The sequence below is a fragment of the Amborella trichopoda genome, chromosome 5 (assembly GCF_054954075.1).
Source record: "Amborella trichopoda isolate Santa Cruz 75 chromosome 5, AtrichopodaSantaCruz75HAP2 v2.0, whole genome shotgun sequence".
Classification (NCBI taxonomy): Eukaryota; Viridiplantae; Streptophyta; class Magnoliopsida; order Amborellales; family Amborellaceae; genus Amborella; species Amborella trichopoda.
In genome coordinates, this window is record NC_142340.1 from 33,591,652 (window position 1) to 33,615,338 (window position 23,687).

A 23,687-nucleotide genomic window follows, 5' to 3' on the forward strand; every position below is an offset into this window, starting at 1 on the left:
TACAATTTGGAACAAAAAGTCCAAATTGTTTAGAATTCAAACAGTGAATGTTATGCATTTTATGCCTTTGCCATTTAAAGGGTCAGCTGAAATTTCTACTGCCACTGCCTCTGCCTCTGAAGGACATATTCCCTTCCCGTGTTAAATTCCCGAAACCTCAACTACCTTGATTTGCCAGATCCTGAGCCCTTTGTCCTCTTGCTCTAAATCTCATTATCTTTCTTTCACAGAGACCTTTGATTCTCAGTCGTTCTTTGTTCATGTGCTTGTAGGCAGCCAAACAATTGATCGCATAGATCTTTGCTTTCTTCTATTGCTCTTAATATATGCGCACGTTTTGGAGGCAGGTCCCAAAATCTTCTCCATAGCGCGGTAATCATCAAGGTTCGCCATTTCTTCTCAATCGATTTGACTATCGCCAACACCTTCGAGAAATAATTGGAAGTTGATAGTGATTCAATCATTCGAAACATTTCAAAATCTGGTTGCAAAGATTATAGTCCAACCTTATCGACTCTTTTTTTTTTTCTTTTTTCCAAATATATTTCGTAAAGTCTCCCATGCTTGTTTTGTGGTGTTACCTGGAGGTAACTTTTTCAAAGGTGCGTTCATCTATGCCTTGAAAAATTAGGATGAGCACCCCTTTAGGGCCCGATCGAATCCCTAGATGTTTCAATCCTCGAAAAAGGCACTCTTGGAATTGAGATTTACTGAAATTGAAATTTCATGGAATATGGTGTACGCTGCTTGGATCGCATTTTGTAGAAATCAAGAAAATGCAAATTCCCTGTTTGGATTGCCTGGAATATCTTTTTCTTGAAAATGCAAATCTTTTCTCTCTCACTATAATTTTTGAGATAGTTTATCTCTCTAAAAGTTTCTCTAAAATTTTAATTCAATCTCTTTGAAAAGCTTTAAAATTGAAATACTCTCTCTCTCTAAAAATTTATAGATAGTTTCTCTCTGAAAATTTTATACACTTTCCCTCTCTAAAATTTTGAGATACTTTCTCCCTCTAAAATTTAAATTTTAGGTAGTTTTTATCTATAAAAAGTTTGAGATAGTTTGTCTCTCGAAACAATTTTATACACTTTCCCTCTCTAAAATTTTGAGATACTTTCTCCCTCTAAAACTTAAATTTCAAATAGCTTTTATCTATAAAAAATTTGAGATAGTTTGTCTCTCGAAACAATTTCAGGTAGTATCTCTAAAACATGATATAGTTTCTCTCTCTAAAATTTTAATATGCTTTCTCTCTCTAAAACTAAAATTTTGAGATTGTTTTTCTCTCTAAAATTTTGTTGAGTTTCTCCCTCTAACGTTGTAATATACTTTCTCTCTCTATATTTTTAATTTTAACAGCCCTTCTTTTCTAAAATTTAAAATTTGAGCTAGTTTCTCTATTTAAAATTTGTAAGTAGTTTCTCTCTCTAAAATTTTAAAATTCTCTCTCTATCGAAACCTTAAAAAAAATTGATATAGTTTCTCTCTCTAAAGTTGCAGGATATTTACTCTCCTTAAAACTTAAAATTTGATATAGTTTCTCTCTCTAAAATGTTCAAGTAGTTTCTCTCTCTAGAATTTTAATATACTCTCTCTATCTAAAACTTTAAATTTGAGATAGTTTCTCTATCTAAAAGTTTTTCTCTCTAAAAATTTCAGGTATTTTCTCTATCTAAAATTCGATATAGTTTCTCTCTCTAAAGTTTTATGATATTTTCTCTCTCTAAAACTTAAATTTTGAGATAGTTTCTCTGTCTAAAAAATTCTAGGTTGTTTCTCTTTCTAAAATTTGATATAGTCTCTAATCTCAAAAATTTTAATATGCTCTCTCTCTCTCTCTCAAACTTAAAATTTGAGATAATTTATCTCTCTAAATTTTTTGAGATATTCTTTCTAAAAAAATTTAAGTAGTTCTTCTCTCTAGAATTTAATGTAGTTTCCCTCTCTAAAATTTTAAGATACTTTCTCTCTCTAAAACTTAAGATTTGAGATAGTTTTCCAACTAAATTTTAATATGAACTCTCTAAAACTTTAAATTTGAGATAGTTTTTTTCTCTAAAAATTTGAGATAGTTTCTCTCTCCCTAAAATAATTCATATATTTTCTCTTTCCAAAAATTTCGTATACTTTTTCTCTCTGAAATTTGATGTAGTTTCTCTCTTTAAAATTTTAATACATTTTCTCTCTCTAAAATTTGTATAGTTTTCCTCTCTAAAATTTTGAATTTTTTTATTCTTCAACAACAAAGTGGTCAATTCCATGAAATTCCAATTCCACATATTTTGGTGGAATTGTGGTTTCCAAAATTTAGGCTTTAAAATGAGTATTCAGGAATCCCACTGAAATCTTAATTCCAACGGAATTGTCATTTCTAAGCGAACCAAACACGATTGGCCTAGCTTTGTCAGGAAAAGTAACTCCTACAAATCTGAATCCAAGGTACCAAACGAGAGCTTTCATGGAAATGCATGTCATGCAGGTTCATCTTTCGGGGGTTCATGTTCATTATATCCCTTCTCTAGAATATCCAACGCATCTTATGATCCTAGCAACGCCTTCATTTCGATGCACCAATTCTTATAGTTGTCCTTGATTGAATGACGGACTTGTGGCAACAACAAGGTACTTATATCTTGATCCCAATCTGAAGGAAATATAATGGATAGCAAAGAATAAAGGGTTCTACAACCCTTTGGACTAATAAAAGTGGTTTCCGCAATGACAAACAAATAGCACATTGCATTCTGACTTGATTTCACCACACTATATTTCATCTCACTCTCACCTACTGCACATGTCCATTACACACAATAACACAGTTCCCTCTCTCTCTAAAATAATACAGCAATATGATTTGTATGTCAATCTAGAACTCTCCATATCAACTCTCCTCTTTATAATTCTCTTGATTCCTCTACATAGAGAGTCTACAGTATATTTTTCATGCACACACTCTTTTAATAGTTTGCACTCTCTCTTATTTCAAGACAAACACAAATTGCACAAATTTCAAGTTTAAATTTTGAACCCAAAATGGGTTTACCTTTCAACACTTTGATCTTCATTAAACAAATCAAACAATCAAGGAAAAGTGATTGGTGAGTCTGCCGACTCATACTATTTTTTTTGCAGTCTCCATACAAGACATATCTCAAAGATATATTTTCAATCCAAAATTTTAGGGTTCAATAATCTCACCCACGACAGTTATCTAAATTTGAAAATTTTCTTTTTCAAAAAATATAAATGTTACTTTTTGAATTCCTTTCTTTACCATCCATTTTTACATTTAGTGAAGGTAGCATTTTTTGACATCCATCTTAGAGATGAACGCTAGATAGACAAGGGACCACACGGTAATAGGTGAGTCGGCTGTGTTGGGATTAATTGGTGAAAAATCAACATGGTTATATAAAATTTACAGCTATAGTGCATCCAAGAGCTCATGAACAAGCAATGGAAACAAATACAATATCAAAGTAACATTATGAAATGAAAATACATCAACATGCATTCACAAAGCACAAAAATTTAATGTGGTTCAGCCACAAACTAACCTACATGTATGGGAGAATGACGCGATACTTTACTTACTGATTTGGAAAAATTAGAAGGTGAAATCGAGCTCAAAACGTCAATTTTCAGCAACCCTTTCTCACTCTAAATAGGGCAAAAAAACATGGCCACAAGAACACCCAAAAATGCGTTCTCTTTAGCACTTTCTCTCACTAAAATATGACACAACAAACCCACAATGGGCTCAAGCTTTTGCGCACCCACAATGGGCTCAAGCTTTTGCGCACTTTCTCTCTCTAAAACAGAGCACATAACAACTCTCGAGAGAAAAAACCCAATTGCAGCCCAATTTCTCAATCTTTTTCTCACACTTTCTCTTCCTAGATAAAAGAGTTTTAATCCCTTTAGTTTCTAAAGTTCCTACAACATCACAACTATTGGATTAGATGCAATCCAATAGTCCAAAATAATAGATAGAAAATTCAAATAAAACACCCACATGTATGATTTGTCGTCACAGATGTAACAATCTCCCATTTGAAGACAAATCACTAAGCCTCTAAAATAACCATCAATGCACCACTCTCCATCCACTCGAGGTTATGTCTCCTCCAACCCCTATGGTCTTCTACACATCATGTTCTTCTCGGTTGAGATAACCTGTGTCAATATATCATCATGGTTCTTCTTAGTAGGGATCTTGTCCACCTACACATCTCTAAGCATGAGGGCCAACCAAATAAAATGGTATTTCACCTGTATATGCATTATCTTTGAGTGGTAAGCTACATTCTTAGCCCGATAAATAACATTCTGGTTATCACAATGCACAACATGTTTATCCTGTTTCACCCCAAATTGGCCAATAACCTTCTCAACCAAATCATTTCTTTTGCTGCTTGTGTCAATGCCATATACTCAGCTTTAGTTCATGACAAGGCAACAGTATCTTGTTACCTTGACATCCAGCTGACTGCACCACCACCAATATTAAAAATGTATTCAGTGGTAGACCTTCTAGTATCATGGAATCTTGCATAACCTGTATCTACATAACCAACAACTTCCATTGTTGAATTTCTAAAACACAAGTATACATTTCGTGTCCCCTTCAAATACCGAAAGATCCACTAAACTGCCTGTTCCCAACCTGGATTAGACATAAATATGAAAACAACTCCCACTGCATGGGCAATATCGGGTCTAATACAAACCATTGCATACATCAAACTATCCACTGCAGAAGTATATGGAACATTCTTCATCTTACTATTATCTACCTCATTCATTAGAGAGTCCCTTTTTAAAAACTTAAAATGTGCAGCTAATGGCGTAGAAACAAGCTTACAATCATTCATATTAAAGCGCTCAAGAACATTAGAAATATACTCAGATGGACTTAACAAAAGTTTACCTTGCTTTTTATCTTTATGGATGTTCATGCCCAAAATCTTCTTGGCTTCTCCAAGATCCTTGGTGGCAAAAAGTTTGGACATATCAAGCTTCAAACCCTTGATTTCATTCCGATCATTGCAAGCAGCAAGCATATCATCAATATAAAGCAATAAAACAGTAAAATAATCATATACTGATCAAATTTGTATCTAGAATAACCTTCACCCAGCATAAAATTGTCGAATGTCTTTCAAACCATACAATCATTTTTTCAACTTGCAAACCAAATTAGGATTGATTTTGTTATCAAAAATTTCAGGTTGACACATATAAATTTCTTCACCAAGATCACCGTGCAAGAAGGCAGTTTTAGTAAGAATGTTCTAGCCCCAAATTTAAGTTAGCAATCATAGATAAAACAATTATAATATAGCTATGCTTAACAACAGGATAAAATATTTCATTAAAATCAATACACACCTGGTTTTTTCCATAACATTTTACCATAAGTCTAACCTTCTATCGCATAAGACTATTTGCCTCCCACTTACTAGCATATACCCACCTATTCTTCATTGTTTTCTCCCAGGTAGAAGTTCCATCAACTCCCATCTATCATTCTTATGCAGAGCATCAATCTCCTCCTCCATTGCCTTATGTTACTTTTTATCATCAGGGCAATAAATAGCTTCTTGAAAAGATTCAAGTTCACCACAATCAGTATACAAAGCATAATATAAGGAAGGAGAGTACCTTTGTGTGGATTTGTGATGGTATATGGATCTTCTCAATTCTTGCTCAGGTGTAACTGGAAGGCCTTTTTCCTTTTGAATTAATTCAGTATCTTCCTCTTAATTATCATCACCTCCATTAAAACCATATTGAGTTTAAGCTTAAGTCTCTTGCACTTGTCGAGGTGAAACAATAGGATTTAATTCTTGTATATCCACAACAAGTCTTTCTTGTTTTGGCTCTTCTTGTTTCTTTAATAAAACATCACATTCTCATTAAAGACAACATCCCTACTTCTTATGGTATTCTGTGTAACAGGATCCCAAATTTTATAATCTCTATCATCACCATCATATCCTAGAAAAGCATAACTTGGCACTAGAACATAAGCTTCACACACAAATATTTTCAAATGTTCATATAACATACTTTTACCTCTCCTCAAAATTTCAAGTATTTCACCATTCAAAGGTGCACTAAGAGATCTATTGATCAAATATACAGTTGTACTAGCAGCTTCAACCCAAAATTACTTATCAAGACCAAATTGTGAAAGCATGCTTTTTACCGTTTCAATGATAGTTCTATTCATCATCTCAATGATATCATTTTGTTGTAGTGTCCCAAGAACAGTCCTTACTATGCGAATGTCATGTTCTCTACATAAAGTATTAAAATCATTCGAGCAATATTCATCACCATTATCAGTTTGCAAACATTTTATAAGTCTTTATGTTTCCTTTTCAACCTTGGCTTTGATTACTTTGAAAACTTCAAAAACTTGAACCTCAGATGCCAAATGATACAACCAATACTTTATAGAATATTCATCTAAAAATGTGACAAAATAAGAAGTTCTCCCAAGAGATTTAACATTAACAGAGCCACAAACATCAAAATATATCAATTCTAATGCTTTACCTTTTTTTATGAGATTCATTTCTTTAAAACTAACTCTACGTTGCTTATTCATTACACAATGATCACAAAAATCAAGAAATGAATTTTTAGAAATAGAAATAAGATTTTGAGTTTCCAATACCTTCATACCATGCTCATTGAGATGACCCATCGACTATGCGAAATATGCATGTCCTCTTTCTTACTAGTTGTAGCAACGATCTTTTCTGTAGCGTCATTTCTTTGAGCCATATCATGAATAATGTAGAGACTTCCATCCTTTTTCCCTTTCAACATTGTCATACAACCTTTTGAAATCTTTCATAACCCATTTCCAAAAGTCACTATGAAACCAGAGTCATTTGATTCTCCAGTTGAAATGGGATTTTTCTTCAACTCAAGAACATGCGTCACACTTCTCAATGTGTGCTTCTTTCTATCTGATTTCTTGATAATAACATTTCCAATGCTTAAAATTTTGCGAGCTCTATCATCAGTAAGATAAATTAAGCTATCATCTACATCTGTATAGGATAAAAAATATGACATTTCTGGGCAAACATAAAATGAAGCACCAAAGTCTAAAACCCAAGTATCTGCAATAGATAGTGTTGTGCATGCAACACTAAAAGTGGCCCCTTCTTCACTATCTGAATCTGTACGTGCTTCGGCATGGTCATCCTTGCCATTGGCCTTGTGCTTATTTTTCAGGGCATAACAATCTATTTTTGTATACCAGGTTTCCTACAATACCCGTAAGTAGTCTTCTTTCCCTGTGACTTGGACCTACCTCTGCTATGAGATTTACCCCTATTAAATCTATAGAGTCAGTTTCTATGTTGTGTTCTTCGTCTATCTCCTGCTGCCAATGCTTGATTTGACACAACAAGCATTTGTGTGAATGCTTTTCAAGTCTCTTCATTTAACAATGAAACTTATATTAGTCACAACGGTAACAAGGTATCCCAGCTAGTAGGCAAAGAACTCTAGAAAAGTAAACTAAACATTTCATCATCCGAATTCTCTTTCAGAGACATCTATTGTGCAGAAATAGAATTAAATCCACTCATATGCGCTCAAATTATGGTACCTTCTTTCATTTTGAAAACGAATAATTTTTTCATCGTATGCATTTTATTTGCACTAGAGAGTTGCTTTAAAGATTGTCAAAGTTTTACAAATGTTTTACATTGACAAATATCAAGTAAAGTTTATGGTGAAATACATGGTCTAATTGCTGCTCAACATTTTTTATCATGAACATCTCATTCCCAATCTTCCATTCCAACAAGCATGACCTCTTTTCCTCGAAGTAGCTGATCCAATTATTTTCCAATAAGATAATTTTTCATCATCATCTTTCATATTGCCCAATTATTTTGATTTAAGTTTTCAAATTTCATTTCCCTTTCCATTTTAAGAAAAATACAGCAAACACAATAGCAAAAAAACTCCTATCTTCACAAACACAATGAAGAACAATTCCTAAGCTCTAATACCAGTTGTTGGGATCGATTATTAAAACAATCTGCAGGGGTATATCAAATATACAACTATTGTGCATCCAATATCTCATAAACAAGCAATGGAAACAAACGCAGCGCCAAAGTAATATCATGGAATGAAAATACAATAACATGCATTCACAGAGCACAAAGATTTATGGTTCAGCCACAAACAGCACATCCACGGGAGAATGGCGCGAGACTTTACTTACTGATTTGGGAAGACTATAAGGTGAAATCGAGCTCAAAACATCAATTTCTAGCTGCCCTTTCTCACTCTAAATAAGGCAAAAAAATATGACATCAAGAAGACCCAAAAATAGGTTCTCTTTGGCACTTTCTCTCACTAAAATATGATACACAACAAATCCCACTTTGAGCTCAAGCTTTTGCTCACTTTCACTCTCTAAACCGAAGCACACAACAGCCCTAAAGAGAATACCCAATTGTAGCCCAATCTCTTTATCATTTTCTCACTCTCTCTCTCTCAAAACAAAAAGGTTTTAATCCCTTTAGTTTCTAAAATTCCTACAACATTACGACGCTTGGATTAGATGCAATCCAATAATCCAAAATAAAAAAGAGATAAGTCAAATAAAATACCATGTGATTTATCTTCACACATGTAACATGCTAACTCACCAAAACCGTGGCCAACAATCAAACGCGTAGTCACCCTTTTATTTAATCAATGAGTCTGCATAAGGACACCCAAAACTTTATTCAGTGCAAAAATCTTGATATTACTGGTCATGAGAGGAATGTGAGAGAACCATCATCACTAACTCAAACTCATGGCGACAATCGGCTTTTAACACTAGGAAAGGAGGGCAATTAACTCCTGTGGTGATCCCTTTTGTTTTCAATGCTCTAAGCTTGGAGACACCTAATCGTCTTCCTAAATCAAGTTCAAAATGAATTGCAAACGCATATCAACTGCTAAATTGGAGGAGGATTCAGTATTCCTTTCTTGATCATGCATACCCACAATGTAGCCGTTTCAAGCCAAAAGATAAGGACATCAATGTTGTCCACAACTTCATCGAATGCTTATGGTTTAGATCAGAGTTTGAAAAGTTGTCGATTAGGATTGAAATCTTGATTCGAATCGGAAATCGTTTAGAGTGATCTGGATCTCAAATCGAAATATATCGGAATTCTTAAGAACCGGATTTTTCAACATTAATTTATAAATTAAATCGAAATATATTGGGATTCTTAAGAACCGGATTTTTCAACATTACTTTATAAATTAAAAGTTGTATTCGCACACATCACACAACATTGCAATAGGCCTCCCCCTAAGTCAACAACAAATTAATCATGGGCTAAAGCTCTTGGCTTTTATATGGCCATTTTGTCCTCTCATTGTTGGATGTCGGACAATTCAATTTGAATGGCAAGGAGAATTATTGAATCGCGCTTCTTATTTTGGACCCCAAAATATCAAATTTAGCCCTCAATTTGAATTAAATTGGAGGTTTGCCAAAGTTGTCAAGAATTTCAAGGGTGAACACAGAGTGTGCATTTAATACACAGCTCATTTTGATGTTCCGTAACCACATAATATGCTACAAAATAGTTTTATCTCTCTACCTTGTTTTTCTACTTTATGCCCCTTTTTCAAATTTTTTGTTTTTTTTTTTACAACAATAAACGCATTGGGGCAACTTAGGGGAATGAACATGTTATTTTTTTATTTTTTGAATTAAAGGGGATTTTTTTAATCATATTATAGAAATGAATTAATGAGCATGGCAATTAATTTAATAATATTAATGAGTGTGTCAATTAATTTATAAATCTTAGCATATCATGTTTCCAAATTAGCGTGTTGTATTCAATGAGCCTCATCAAGATATTTTTTTAATTAAATGAATTAATTAGAGTTCCGAACTAAAAAACTTCCATATAAAAGTTTTTGCTATTTATTAGTAAAATGGTTTTTTCGGTATATTTGATTTCCATATGTATTATTTTTTTGTTTCTTTTTGTAATTATTGTGCATGTTGTTGATAGTCATTTTTTTATTTTTTGAATTTTGATATCTTTATTTTCATTTTTTTGGATAAATGTTTTTTGATGTTTTTAATATCATAACATTATAATATATTGGGGGTTTTATTTTTATTTTTAATCATATGATATGGAAGCATTTTCTAATAATTTTTAATCATGTTTACTATAATAGTATAATTAATAATTATACATTGATAACCAAATCTTGTATTTTATTTATTACTTTATTTATATTATTATTTATTTAATGTATCTCATACATTCTAAATTTGTTCTTATTTGTATAGTAAAATATTATAAAATATAAACCAACAATTTTAATTTCATTATATAATATTATGGAAAAGATTAGAAATTGGCAGTCTAGATAATACATTACAAGATGTACTATTTTCAAGACTTGAAATCTATTTTTTTTCATATCCACACATTTTAAGGTCGAGATGATGGAATTGTGGGTTTCTTAGTATCAAAACACCTTCTTATAGTGAATTTTTGAACTACATCTTAATTCCCCACTCTTATATAAACGTTTTCCTTCGTATATAGATGTGTCTCTCTTTGGAAAGATGTGTATTGAAAGGATGCTCTCTCTCTATCTCACTTTCTCTCTCGTTTGGGGTACTTCTTTGTTTTGGAGATACATTTCTTTTATAAAAGAATGTTGTCTTACCACTAAGCATAAAATTTATATAAGGTTGCAATCTTACAATTTAGAAAACAGGCACACCTCAAAAATCCATCAAAAAAGGTTGTTCTGATGCTGAAAAACCGTCTAATTGATCATCACGACCTCGAGATATATGTATTTAGGATTAAATAAATAAATAAATAAAATCCCAGAGGTGCACCTTGTAGTACATTATTTAGACAATCCATTCTCAAAATTTTCATGTGTTTTTAGATCTACTCGATCTATACCAGTTTTTTAATTTTAAATTTCATAATTATATATGAAATAGCTTTTTTGATCGTCATTGGAATTTCCGACACCAAAATTATATCTTTCAATGTGCTTTGAAGGCACACCTTACTTTGATTGTTTAAGGTTGATACCTCATACAAACTGCACCCTTATCGAGAAAAACAAATTTATCCCTTGATACCTACCAATGAATGATTAGGTCTTTTTCCAGTTATGTTCTCAGTTAGTAGGAAACAATTCATCTTTATTGTTCATTTTTTTCTTTTTTGATAAGCATTCAGATCTTTATTAATCAAAAACTAAAAAGAAATTACAGAATCCAAGACCAAGGTCCCGGTTAAGGTAGAGCCACCTTTTGTAAGATGATCTACCACTACATTTTTCCTCACGAAACACATGCACAAAGCAAAGGGCTTGGACATATCCCATATCTGCAACAAAAAGGATCGAATGTCCCAAGGTGGTTTTTGAACTCCATTGCACAAGTTGATGACATTCAACGAGTCCCCTTCCACCACACAAAAATGTCCCACCCTTCTTTCTATGAAAAGTTTTAATCCATGAAGTAGAGCCACCATCTTTGCATAGTTAGCCGTTTTTTCCCCCAACGGGCCTACATAAGAAAAACTACAACTCCATTCCAATCTCTCACCACATCGCCAAACCCAGCAGGCCCTAGATTCCCAAATGAACTACCATCGAAATTAAGTTTAAAAGTTCCTTCCAGATGTGGCATCCATCTACCTTTCGGTCTATATTTGAAAGAACCCAACTGGAAAGGATTTGCAAAGTTTCTCTTGACATCCACTTCCAGAACATCACACCCCACCTTTGTCACAAAGAATGAGAGCCACACAACATGCAATAAATTTTCTAAAAGTCTCTCAATAGGCACATAGATACCATCAAACAGGCACCGATTTCTTTCTTTTCAGACTTCTCACAAAATCATATCTCTCACAATCTGCCAAATAACCGCCCCATTTTTGGGAAACATATTGACCGACAAATTGAGGGTTGTCATGTATTGAAATGGTTCCATTGTCTTGATAATTGCTAATGGTTCTAGATAAAAAAACTTAAAAGACTTCTCATTATCAGCTTAATTATTATTATTAATTGTTTGAGTTGCTCAACTAGGCATTTGAGCTTAGGGATGCAGCAATGCATATGGATCGGCCTACCCAACTTGAAAATCAATGTAATATTGGGATTTATCCCAATGAATTTGGGCATGATATTGGCCAAGTTTAGCTCATACGTCTCGAGGTCAAGATAATAAATAAAGAAGGGAATTTCGGCATCAAAAAATTTTTTTTCAATGATTTTCTAGAGTGCACCTTTCTATAGTGTAAAGTTGACACCTTATTTTAAGTTTTCTCCTAGTTAAAACCCTTTCTAGGCTTTTATAACCTAACTATATGAAGTTTCTACATGGCCTTGGATATGTGACAACAAAATAAAACCTCACCTCACATCCTCGTCCATAAAGCATTTTCGGCAATAGAAATCTCCATGACGACTCTAAATTCAATTTCCAAAACCGACAATAAAATTTGAAACTCAAAAAATGATACAGATCTTGTAGATCTATGAACAGTTATTTTTATGGCGAAATGGACGGTCTAAAATAATATACACTATTTTAGAGCTTGAAGTTCTAATTTTTTTCACAACCATAATGTTCAAACCGAGATGATCGATGTAATGATTTTCAATGTTTAATTGCAATTTTGGATCAGTTATGAGATGAGGCTTTATTTATTTTGATAGGGTTGCAACCCTATTAAACCATTTTTTATAATTAAATTGAATTTTTAGCCAAAAACTCAAAACTTTTCTTTTAGGAAATGTACAGTTGGCAAAGAATTTCTATACCACACAAACACCAAAATAATTTGATTCTATTCTCTTGTCGTCCCATCTACATGATTGGAGTAACGTTCCTTGTGAAAGCTTAAAAAGGAAATAACGTTCGTTTTGTTCAAGTTGTAACTCTGAATGTAAAGAAAAAGTTAAACATCCAAAACTTCGAACCTTAATTGGAAAAGATTTTGAATTACATTTTGGAAACGCAAATGTTTATATAGGGTGTTAACCTAATGTAAAAGTAGGCGCACTTTAAAAATCCACCAAAATAGATTGCTCTGATGGTGTAAAACTTTCCAATTGTTCATCTTGACCTCGAGATGTAAGGATATTAAAAACAAAATTAATTTCAATTCTTGAGAGTGGCACATCTTGTATTGCATTATCTGGACTGTCCTCTTTCAAGATTTTTAAGTGTTAAGAGATAGACTCTATCTGCACTATTTTCGTAGCTTAAATATCATATTAGGGACAAAAATAATTTTTCAGGCCATCACAAAGTTTTTCGGCACCAAAACTACATCCTTTAGTATAATTTAGAGGTTCACCTTACTTGGATTATTTAATGTGGATGCCCTATAAAAACCACACCCTTCTAAAAACAATATTAACTCACAGTCCTACTTCAATTAATATTATTTATCTGATCCCTGCAAACAGGCTGGCTGCTTGGGACCCGCTCGTTAAGAATGGGCCTTCATTTCAGGCCCAACCAGGTCCAACGAGACATGCAAGGGGTCGAAATTGGCCCGCATTGGGTCAAGTCTTTGATGTCCACTGGGTTGACCAAGCCCATTTGTATTGCTATACAAGTGAATGAAAAAAATCAAATGAATAGAGGCTATCGGACCTTAGTACTAGGACCGACTGGGCCATTTACACTTCTAGTTATGAAATGGGATTGCCATGAACTAAGAATTGGTTATAATTAAAAAAAAAGGTCATTAATTATGACTTAGGCATTGTCAGGCTCAGGGTAATAAAGAAGACCTGGTTCCTTCCAATACTAAGGTTTTCATCGAGCACTTATGTTTCATCTAAGACCCATGTTTTAGAAAAGCCTACTCTAGGCAGGATTTCTCTTCATCCCAAAATGGGCCTATTTGAATTTTGCAGGTATTTTTATAGATTTCTCTTAAGGGTTGTTTGGGTGTCTCAAAATATATTATTTGGAAAATGTATTACTGGCGTAATACACTACCTACCAATGAATTGTTACTGGTTAAGGTAGTATTTAGATGCAACCAGGGAAATACATTGCTACTAGTATTCTTTCATGAATGGGTGCACTTGAAAATGGAGACTCAATTGTCGTGATATATGTAAAATTATGGATACAAATACAAGACCTTCATTAGATGAGGCTGAATGATGCTTTGACAATTTTGAAAGAATCAGCCAAAAAAATATAGGAAAATTGTTTCATGCAGGTTGGACCATATTTATACAATATGCGGTCCCAAGGTATTAAGCATCCATCTTAAAGAGGGATGCAAATAGGTGGTCCATCTAAAAGTAATTGAAACTAATGATCCAAATATTTTCTTAATGGAATTACTGTTTCTAATTTTCTAATTTTATTTATTTATTCATATTCATGGTCTAGAGATTACATGTCCTTAAAGTTAAGTAAAAAAATCCATCTCAAAAATAGATTTCTAAGAGGTGACTCATTTCTACAGGGACTCATAAAAATCAAGTCAAAAAGTGTCCTGAACATCTTCCATAAATAGAATTTAATTATTAATTTATAAACTTGTTGTTTACGTCACATGCCACCTCTAACAAGTCATTGGATTGAGCTTCAAAGTCCAATGTATAGTCAATTTTAGAAATTTTCCACTAGGACATTGCCGATTTCTTCCACTCCTAGTGTAAAGAAAATCAAGTTGGCCAAAGTAATCATCCCTTGGCCACGCCAAGTTTCATAGGCGATTTCACATTAGAAAAATGGCTCTTATTTCCTTACCTCCAAAGGCATCTTAACTTCTGCCTTTCTTACCTCCAAAGGCTCTTATTCACAGGAGGCTCTCTCTTTGTAAGTGTCTGGAATTATTTTCTTGCCACTGAATTACTTTTATAATGCAGAATAAATAGTGAATAGCTTGGAGACTAGTGCTTTATACTACCTATAGGTTGTGGCATTTTGTGGTTCCCCGTCCTCACTCTGCTATGATTTGCAAGTTTAGCCTCCTTCCACTCTTTCACATTGCAGAATGCTAGTGAACAAACAATGAAGGGATGGAAGCCCTTTGGGAGGTGGACAAGACCTAATGAACTGGCCTAAGGAAGTTTAGTGTATTTTTCGTAACCTCATACATCAATAGAACTGCAATCCGACTCTCATTTGTATCTCATCCCAGCTTTTCCCTTCTCTCTCCTTGCCATCTCTTATTGCCTTTCAAGTCATGATTCATAAGTGTTGGGTGAGTGTGGCCATTAAAGGCCTTATGAGTGCTTGTAAAATGAAATGATATAGTGGAACATGAACTCAGTGGGAGTGTGGTCCCTCGTGGACCATACTATTGAAACGATGTTTGCCGATACCGGACTGTGTTTGATGGTCTAGGCCAGTCGATTGGGAAAAACATATGTTACCTGGGCATAGAGTATAAACTGATAAAGGTTTTAATGGGTCATCCCTTGATGAGGTCGAAGTATGCCCAGATGAGTGAGCCGAGGGACTGTGTGACCCATGTATTTGATGGTGGCCTTCAGAGACGGAGGTCAAAGCCTCATCCATGTACCATCACACGGCATGCATATTGATAGACCGCTTCGGGAAAGCATGCCACCTTTCAAGGTGAAGCGTATGCATGTACGAGAGATACCCTTATGCGCCTAGGAGCAATGGTCGCATCAGGTCTAGGTGATTTTGGCCCGTCTTTAAGGGAGAACCTAAAATCCACAAACTCAGATTACGACCCCTTAGCTCATTGACCAGACTTTGATGACTCACTAATGAGCCCCTACATGGATTGTGGGTCTTGGAAAACACTGGGTTGGTTGATAAAGTAAGTGTGGACTATAGTCTACAGTTGACGGTAGAGTGTCCTAGATTATTTATTGCTAGACCATATGGATCCTTATCCTATCTAATGAATTGAATTGTGTTTATTTTATATTGGTATGATTTTAGAATTATTATTTGAATGTTTCTAGATCTCTGGATATTTTATTTATAAAATTTTGATTTATAAAAACAAATATATTGATTTTTAATGTTTTAAATATTCAAATTAATTCTAAAATCATTTATTGATTTTTAAATATTTAAAAGTAACATTGGGGGCCCATTGTGCACATGGGCCCACCATGCCCTAAATTTGTGGTGCAACAAAGCCACAACATTGGTGGCACGCCCCCCAATTTTTGGGGCTTCCTATTCTCATGGGGTAGTACGGCCTACTTTTAGAGGTTTCCTATCTTTTATGGGATAAGTAGTTAAAGAAGATTTGAGTGAATCTTTTAAAAGGCTTGATAAGGCTTGTGTATATTTTTAGATAAAATATAATATTATGATTCATATTATTTTATTTTATTTGTAATAATGAGATAATGGTTAAAGGTTCTAGCACTTTCTATAATGTTGATGGCCTATTTATGGAATGGCTGACTCAAATCTCTCACTCCACAAGTCGCCCAAGATTAATGGTTCATATTCAATCTCATAAAAAGAGGCAAGCCAAATAAAACCCTAAGAAACCCTAAATATTATATAAAATCTATAAAAATAGATTGTCTCTATGCAAAATCTCTACACTTTATCTTTCTATCTCTCTCCTAAGAAAGTTTTTCTCTCTCTCTTTCATGAAAGCCCAAAGGGGTGCGCGTCCCACTCTCTCATATTGATCTCTCTCTTCCACATTGTAAAAAGGGGCTAAGGGTTTAAGCTATGGGGTTCTTCTCTCTCCCATCTCAATTATAGATTTATGGCTAATAGTTTTAGGGTCTAACAAAAAAAGAATCCATCTCTATCAAACTAGGTTGCTAGGGGAATTCACCTAGGATTTGAGTTTGTGATCAAATGGGTTCATGTTCTATTGGTGTGGCTTGGTCTAAACTTGCTTTTCTCGTTGAGATTGAAGGTTGATCATTGATCCCGTACTATCAGATGGTGGTGACCCAGTGTGGGGTGTAATCAACCCGATTGAGGTAATCTTCGACACTTTCTTTTTTGTATCTTGTCATATTTAATTATATTGTGTTTATATTCCCAAGCATAAGAATTGTGGATATTTTCTTTGATTAAAAGAAAGTCGGTTTAGTGACATCAAGGTTTTAAAGATCTTGGATTTATTATTTTTATTTTATTTAAAACGACATTTATTGTAATAAGACTACTTGTAAGTGATATTTGCCAAAAGAAAAAGAAAAGAAAAGAAAAGGGATGAAAACAAGAAAAATAATAATTATATTCCCCGGCAAGATCACATTAGTCATTCTTTTATTGGTATCAAAGCTATTGAAACTTGATGTCATTAGTTATCTTTTCTCTTTATGGAGTCTAGGTCAAGCTTGAGAATGAGATATAAGAAAGCTAATGACCATTGTGGTCACGTAATACACTCACGGTTAAGAATTATTGGAATATTCAAACATCGAAAAAGACACCCCGTAGAATGGGTATTATGGGTATTATGGGCTATTTTAGAGCACTGATACACAGAAGATAATGTTGTATTTTTCAATTGCATACTTCAGTGATATTGTGTGTCTTTAAAAGTAGGATCTACTTATAAACGTTCAGTGGGAGATCCTTGGGGAAGTAAGAGTTATAGACTCATCAATGAAGGGTGTCAGTTCTGACCCTGCAAAATCTAGGAACTGTCCATTGTGTTCCGTGATTTTTCCCTCCTATCATGTGACTTTATTTCTAGCTAAAATTTGACAGTTACTCATAAAATTGAGTTTAATTTCAAAAAAAAATAGGTTCATCAAGAAATCCCTTGCGATTTGAAAGATATGATCTATTTATTGAAGGGTGCGCAAGTGGTATTTTCTGTAACGAAAACTCTTTGAATGACTTGGAAATCATGATTTTATTTCCATTCGCAACAGAATGTTTTATAGTCCACACTAAGTTTTTTGACTTCCTTTATGAGTCTATTTTGTAATAAAATTTATTTAAGGGAGAAATATTATGTGAAAATACGAATAAAAATTTTGGATTGAAGAGAGATCATCTTAAATTTTCTGCAATTTTGTATATTCTTAAATGAGACATTAATAGCTATATTTATCAAACCTACTTAACAGAGTGATATGAGGCTAGTGGAAATATATGTGTTACTATTATGTGTCTAATTTCAAAAAAAATTGGTTTGAAAGAGAAACTCCATGAGGGTAAAGAAAAAGACAATTACTAGATTGTGTTCATCCTGGAATTCTGTAGTATGATTTATTTTGTGACTTGAAAGTCACTTGTTTATTTTTCTGAAGAAAAGTATTATTTGGATTCACACCATGATTTTATTATTTGTTTTTAAGTCTAATTTTCATCATAAGAGATTTCAAAAAGAAATTCTTTGAGGAATGAGAGAAACAAATTTTTTATCGAGAGGTGTTCAACCAAATTTTTTGCTGAAAAACTTGCATTGTGACGTAAATTTCACTAAAACGAAGGCTCACTAAATGATCTGATTTAGGGATCGAACTAAGCACTATTTTATATTTTTTAGTATATTTTCAAACTCAAAAGGATTCGGAGATAAACTCTTTATGAGTCAAAAGATATCATATTTTTATCATGGGATGCTCATGTTCGATTATGCAGTAAATTAAAAGATGTATCACGTTAAGACACATCTTTAGATTCCTCATAAAGCAGACCTTTTTAGGGCTCATTTAAAAAGTTTTATAGTATGCTATGAGTATGATTTATTATAATAAACTTTAGAGAGAGGTAAAATAGAGTTGGCAAGATATGACACTCTATGTGAAGAGTATTCGATCTGTGAATAGTAAAAATAAAAATAAACACAATACCTATAAAAGCATCTTGGTTGTTTCAAAATGAAGTGATATATAGAGAGACTTGGTGGTAGTATAAAAAGGCTAAAGATTAGTGGGAGAATTAAAATTGTGATATTTGAAATGATGGGATGAAGAAGAATATTTCTTCATGATGTGAGATAGGGAAAATCCAAGTGTCAAAAAGATGGACACTTCATGACATGTGAAACCGATGAGCAATATATTCTTCATCAATTGCGTGCTCTTCCAGGATCACAAAAGCTTGTCAAACAAGTAAAAACAATAAATCAAGAAAGCTCAAGTACCATACTACATAGTTTTGAGGTATGAAATCTAGCCCACATTACATGATAAGGTCAAAGATGATTCATTAACTTTTTATTTTATGTTTAATATGTTGTGGTTATATTTTGGCTAATTATTTTATCAGTTTGTATGGACATTAAGTGATAGGTGCTAACTTATTTGAAAGAGACGATTTTTGAATACCATGTGTTTTAGTGCCTCATTATACTAGAGTATGAACTCTTAAGGTAGTAATACTATGATTTGATCAAGGGCTTTGAGCCCTAAGGATGAAACATGGGATATGGGTGTGTCTAATTCAAATATGTAGGCACAAAGAGAGTGTTCTGATAGAACTCAGTCTTAGTGACCATCCTCTCAATAATGTCTATAATATGATGTGTTGTATACAATAATAATCTCTTAATAAATTCTCCATATTTACAAAAAAAGAAGAATTTTTTCAAGGCTTTAATAGGCATTGTGAAACCAATTGGTATTGAGTTACTTATTGCATAAAAATGCTAAAAATGTATATATTGTGTATACAATAATTGATTGGGAGCTGCTACAGTTGCACATTTTTTTAGCTGCTTGGATATTCAGATATATAGGTGCATGCTATCTCACGGATCCAGATGCTGCGAAGTCTACATCTAGATATGTGTTCATGCTTGAAGGGCATACAGTTTCATGGAAATCAAAGAAACAGGATATGGCGAAATTGTCCACCATGGAGGCAGAGTACGTGGCGTGCTGTTTGGTGGCAAAGGATATTGTATGGATTAATAAATTTCTTAATTACCTTGACTTTCATCTCGTACGTTGTGAGGAAGTAAGGATTTTCTGTTACAATTCGGTGGCAATATGCATATCAAAAGAGCCACAATTCCATAGGAACTCCAAGCATATAAAATCATGTTTCTATCATCTGAGGAATGAGGTAAGATTGAGAAAGATTGAGATCCAAAAAACTAAATATTCTAGTGGGACCACCTGTTAGTATTTGACATGTCATTGAACAACAGACTATAATGTTGTTCACCCATAGAACCTGGATGTGTGGCGCGGTTTGTATAGTTACAGAAGGGAGCAACTTATTTGAAGAACTCCTTTGAACCCATGAACATGTGTCCCGATGCGATGAGGGTACATGATGGTTTTCTTCGACAACAGATCCATGATTAGCAATTCGATATGAAAGATGGGCGATGACCACCTTTAGGACGAGATCCAAGCAGCAAAGAGAAAAAGGTGTTGCCTCAATAAATCCTTTTATGAAAGGATTGATGACGAAAACCATGATTAATGTATTGAAAAAGAATAAGTAATTGGGAGAGAGAGATGGGGATGAGAGAAAGTGAGAAAGAGATAATGTAAAGCATTCAAAGACTAAATCAGAGTTGTTGAGTGAGTGTGGCCATTAAAGACCTTATGAGTGATTGTAAAAGGAAATGATATAGTGGAACATGAACTCAGTGGGAGTGTGGTACCTCACGGACCATACTAAGCAAACAATATTTGCTGATACCAGATTGTGCTTGACAGTTTAGGCAAGTCGATTGGGAAATACCTAGGTTACCTGGGCATAGAGTATAAACCAATAAGGGTTTTAATGGGTCATCCCTTGATGAGATTGGAGTATGCTCGGATGAGTGAGCTGAGGGACTGTGTGACCCTTGTTTGTGATGGTGGCCTTCAGAGATGGGGGCCAAAGCCTCATCCATGTACCAACACAGCATACATATTGATAGACCATTTCAGGAAAGCAAGTCAGCTTTTAAGGTAAAACGTATGCATTTGCGAGAGATACCCTTATGCACCATAAGAACTGTGGTCGCATCAGGTCTAGGTGACCTTGACCCATCTCTAGGGGAGAATTGAAATCCACAACCTGGGATTACGACCTGTTGACATATCAACCAAACTTTGGTGACTCACTAAGGAGCCTCTGCATGGACTGTGGGTTATGGAAAACACTGAGTCGGTTGATAAAGCAAGTGTCGATCGTAATCTACAGTTGAAGGTGGAGTGCTCTAGATTATTTATTCCTAAACAATATGGATCCTTATCCCATCTAATGAATTTAATTGTGTTTATTTTACGACGATATGATTTTCGAATTATTATTTGAATTTTTCTAAAACTTTGGATATTTTATTTATAAAATTTGGATTTATAAAAAATGGAGATATTGATTTTAATGTTTTAAATATTCAAATTAATTCTAAAATCATTTATTGATTTTTAAATATTTAAAAATAGTATTGGGGGCCCATTGTGCACATGGGCCCACCATGCCCTCAATTGGTGGGGGCAACAAAGCCACCACATGGGTGGCACGCCCTAATTTTTGGGGCATCCTATTTCCATGTGGTGGCACGCCCCACTTTAAGGGGGTTTCCAATCTTTTATGGGATAAGCCTTTAAAGAAGATTTGAGTGAATCTTTTAAAAGGCTTGTGCATATTTTTGGATAAAACACAATGTTATGATTAGTATTATTTTATTTGATTTATACTGATAGCATAATGGTCAAATGAAAGAGGGGGAAAACGGTTTCAACACCTTCCATAATGTTGATGGCCTATTTATGGAATAGATGGTTCAAATCTCTCACCCCACAAGTAACTTCAGATCAATGGTTCATATTCAATCTCACAAAAAGAGGCAAGCCAAAGAAACCTTAAATATTGTTTAAGTTTATAGAAATGGATTGTCTCTACCCAAAATCTCTACACCTTATCTGTCTATCTCTCTCGTAAAAAAGTTTTTCTCTCTCATGAAAGCCCAAATGGGGGCACGCCCTACTCTCTCATCTTTGATCTCTCTCTCTCCCATATTGTAAAAAGGGGCTTAGGGTTTACGTTATGGGGTTCTTCTCTCTCCCATCTCTCAACTATAGATTTATGGCTAGGGGTTTTAGGGTATAGCAAAAGGAGAATTCATCTTTTTCAAACTAGATTGTTAAGGGAATTCACTTAGGGTTTGAGTTTGTGATCAAAGGGGTTCATATTCTATTGGTGTGGCTTGCCCTAAACTTACTTTCCCGGTTGAGATTGAAGATTGATCATTGATCCCACGCCATCAGATGGTGGTGACTCGGTGTGGAGTGTAATAAGCCCGATTGAGGTAATCTCCAACACTCTCTTTTTGTTTCTTGTCATATTTAATTATGTTGTCTTTATATTCACAAGCATAAGAATTGTAGATATTTTATTTGATTAAAAGAAAATTGGTTTAGTGACTTCAAGTTTTTTAAGATCTTGGATTTGTTAGTTTTGTTTTATTTGAAACAAGGTTTATTATAATAAGACTACTTCTAAGTGATTGGTTAGATGCCTCGATCTCGCCCCCAGGTCAGGATGACCTGGTGGCATGTGTCTCGGGTTTCAAGGAGAACTCGAGACTTGAGACCGCTCTCTCGGGAACCTTGCTAAGAAAAAGGGCAGGTACACCAACCAGTGAGAGAGCAATTTGCTGTGAGGAGGGACACACCTCACCTGGGTCTGTGACTCACTCGGGCCAACTCGCACGGAGGCCCTCTTAGATCACAACGAAAGCCCTCCAATCCTACAACTGGTTTGAAATCGCCTCCCTTGACCTGTACTCTCCTGTTTCTATTATCACACATGCATGGTTAACTTACAAGACAAGTGGGCCAAGGGACCCCACCTTGTCTTTGGGAGAAGGTGCACATGCATGCACATTCAAAAAAAGAAAGGGAAGAATAATGAGATGAAGATTGGGGTGATAAAAGGAAAAGGAGAAAATATAATAAAAGAAAGAGAAGAGAAGAAAGATAAATTTGATCAAGTGGCTAGACTAACATATAGGCTAGACCAGTACCGTAACTGACTTGGCGTGGTAGCAAGACGGGCACAGTAACTCAGACTGGCACGACGGCTTAACTACTCGACGACATAATCAATACCGATCGACCTGACACAATGAGTAATCTAACATGGCAGCAAGATGGGCATAGTAATTCTTACCTACACGACGGTTAAACTGCTCGACAACATGACTGTCATGACAGTGCTAGACTTAGCCTATCCCTTAGTCAAACGAGAGAAGAAGAAGAAAGAAGAGAGAGAAGAAAGAGAAGGAGAAAAAGAGAATAAAGAAAGGAGTAAGAGAAGAACAGTGAGAGAGAAGAAGGAAGAAAAGTAGAGAGAGAAAGAGACAGAGAGGAGAAGAGAGATAGAAGAAGAGAGAAGGGGAAGAGAAGAGCAGAGAAGAGAAGAGAGAGAGAGGAGAGATAAGGGAGAAAAAAGAAGAGAAAGATAGGAGAGATAAGAGAGCATACAAAAGAAGTGAAGAGAAGATAGAAAAGAAGAAGAAAAGAGAAGGGAGAAGGAAAAAGAAGAGAAGAAGAGAAGAAGAGAAGATAAGACAAGAGAAGAGAGAAGAAGGAGAAGAGAGAATGAGAAGAAGAGAAGAGAAGAGAGAAGAAGAAGAAGAGAAGAGAAGAGAAGAGAGATAAGAGAGGAGAGAGGGAAGAGAAGAGAAGAGAAGAAAAGAAAAGAGAGAAGAAGAAGAGAAGAGAGGAGAGAAAGAACA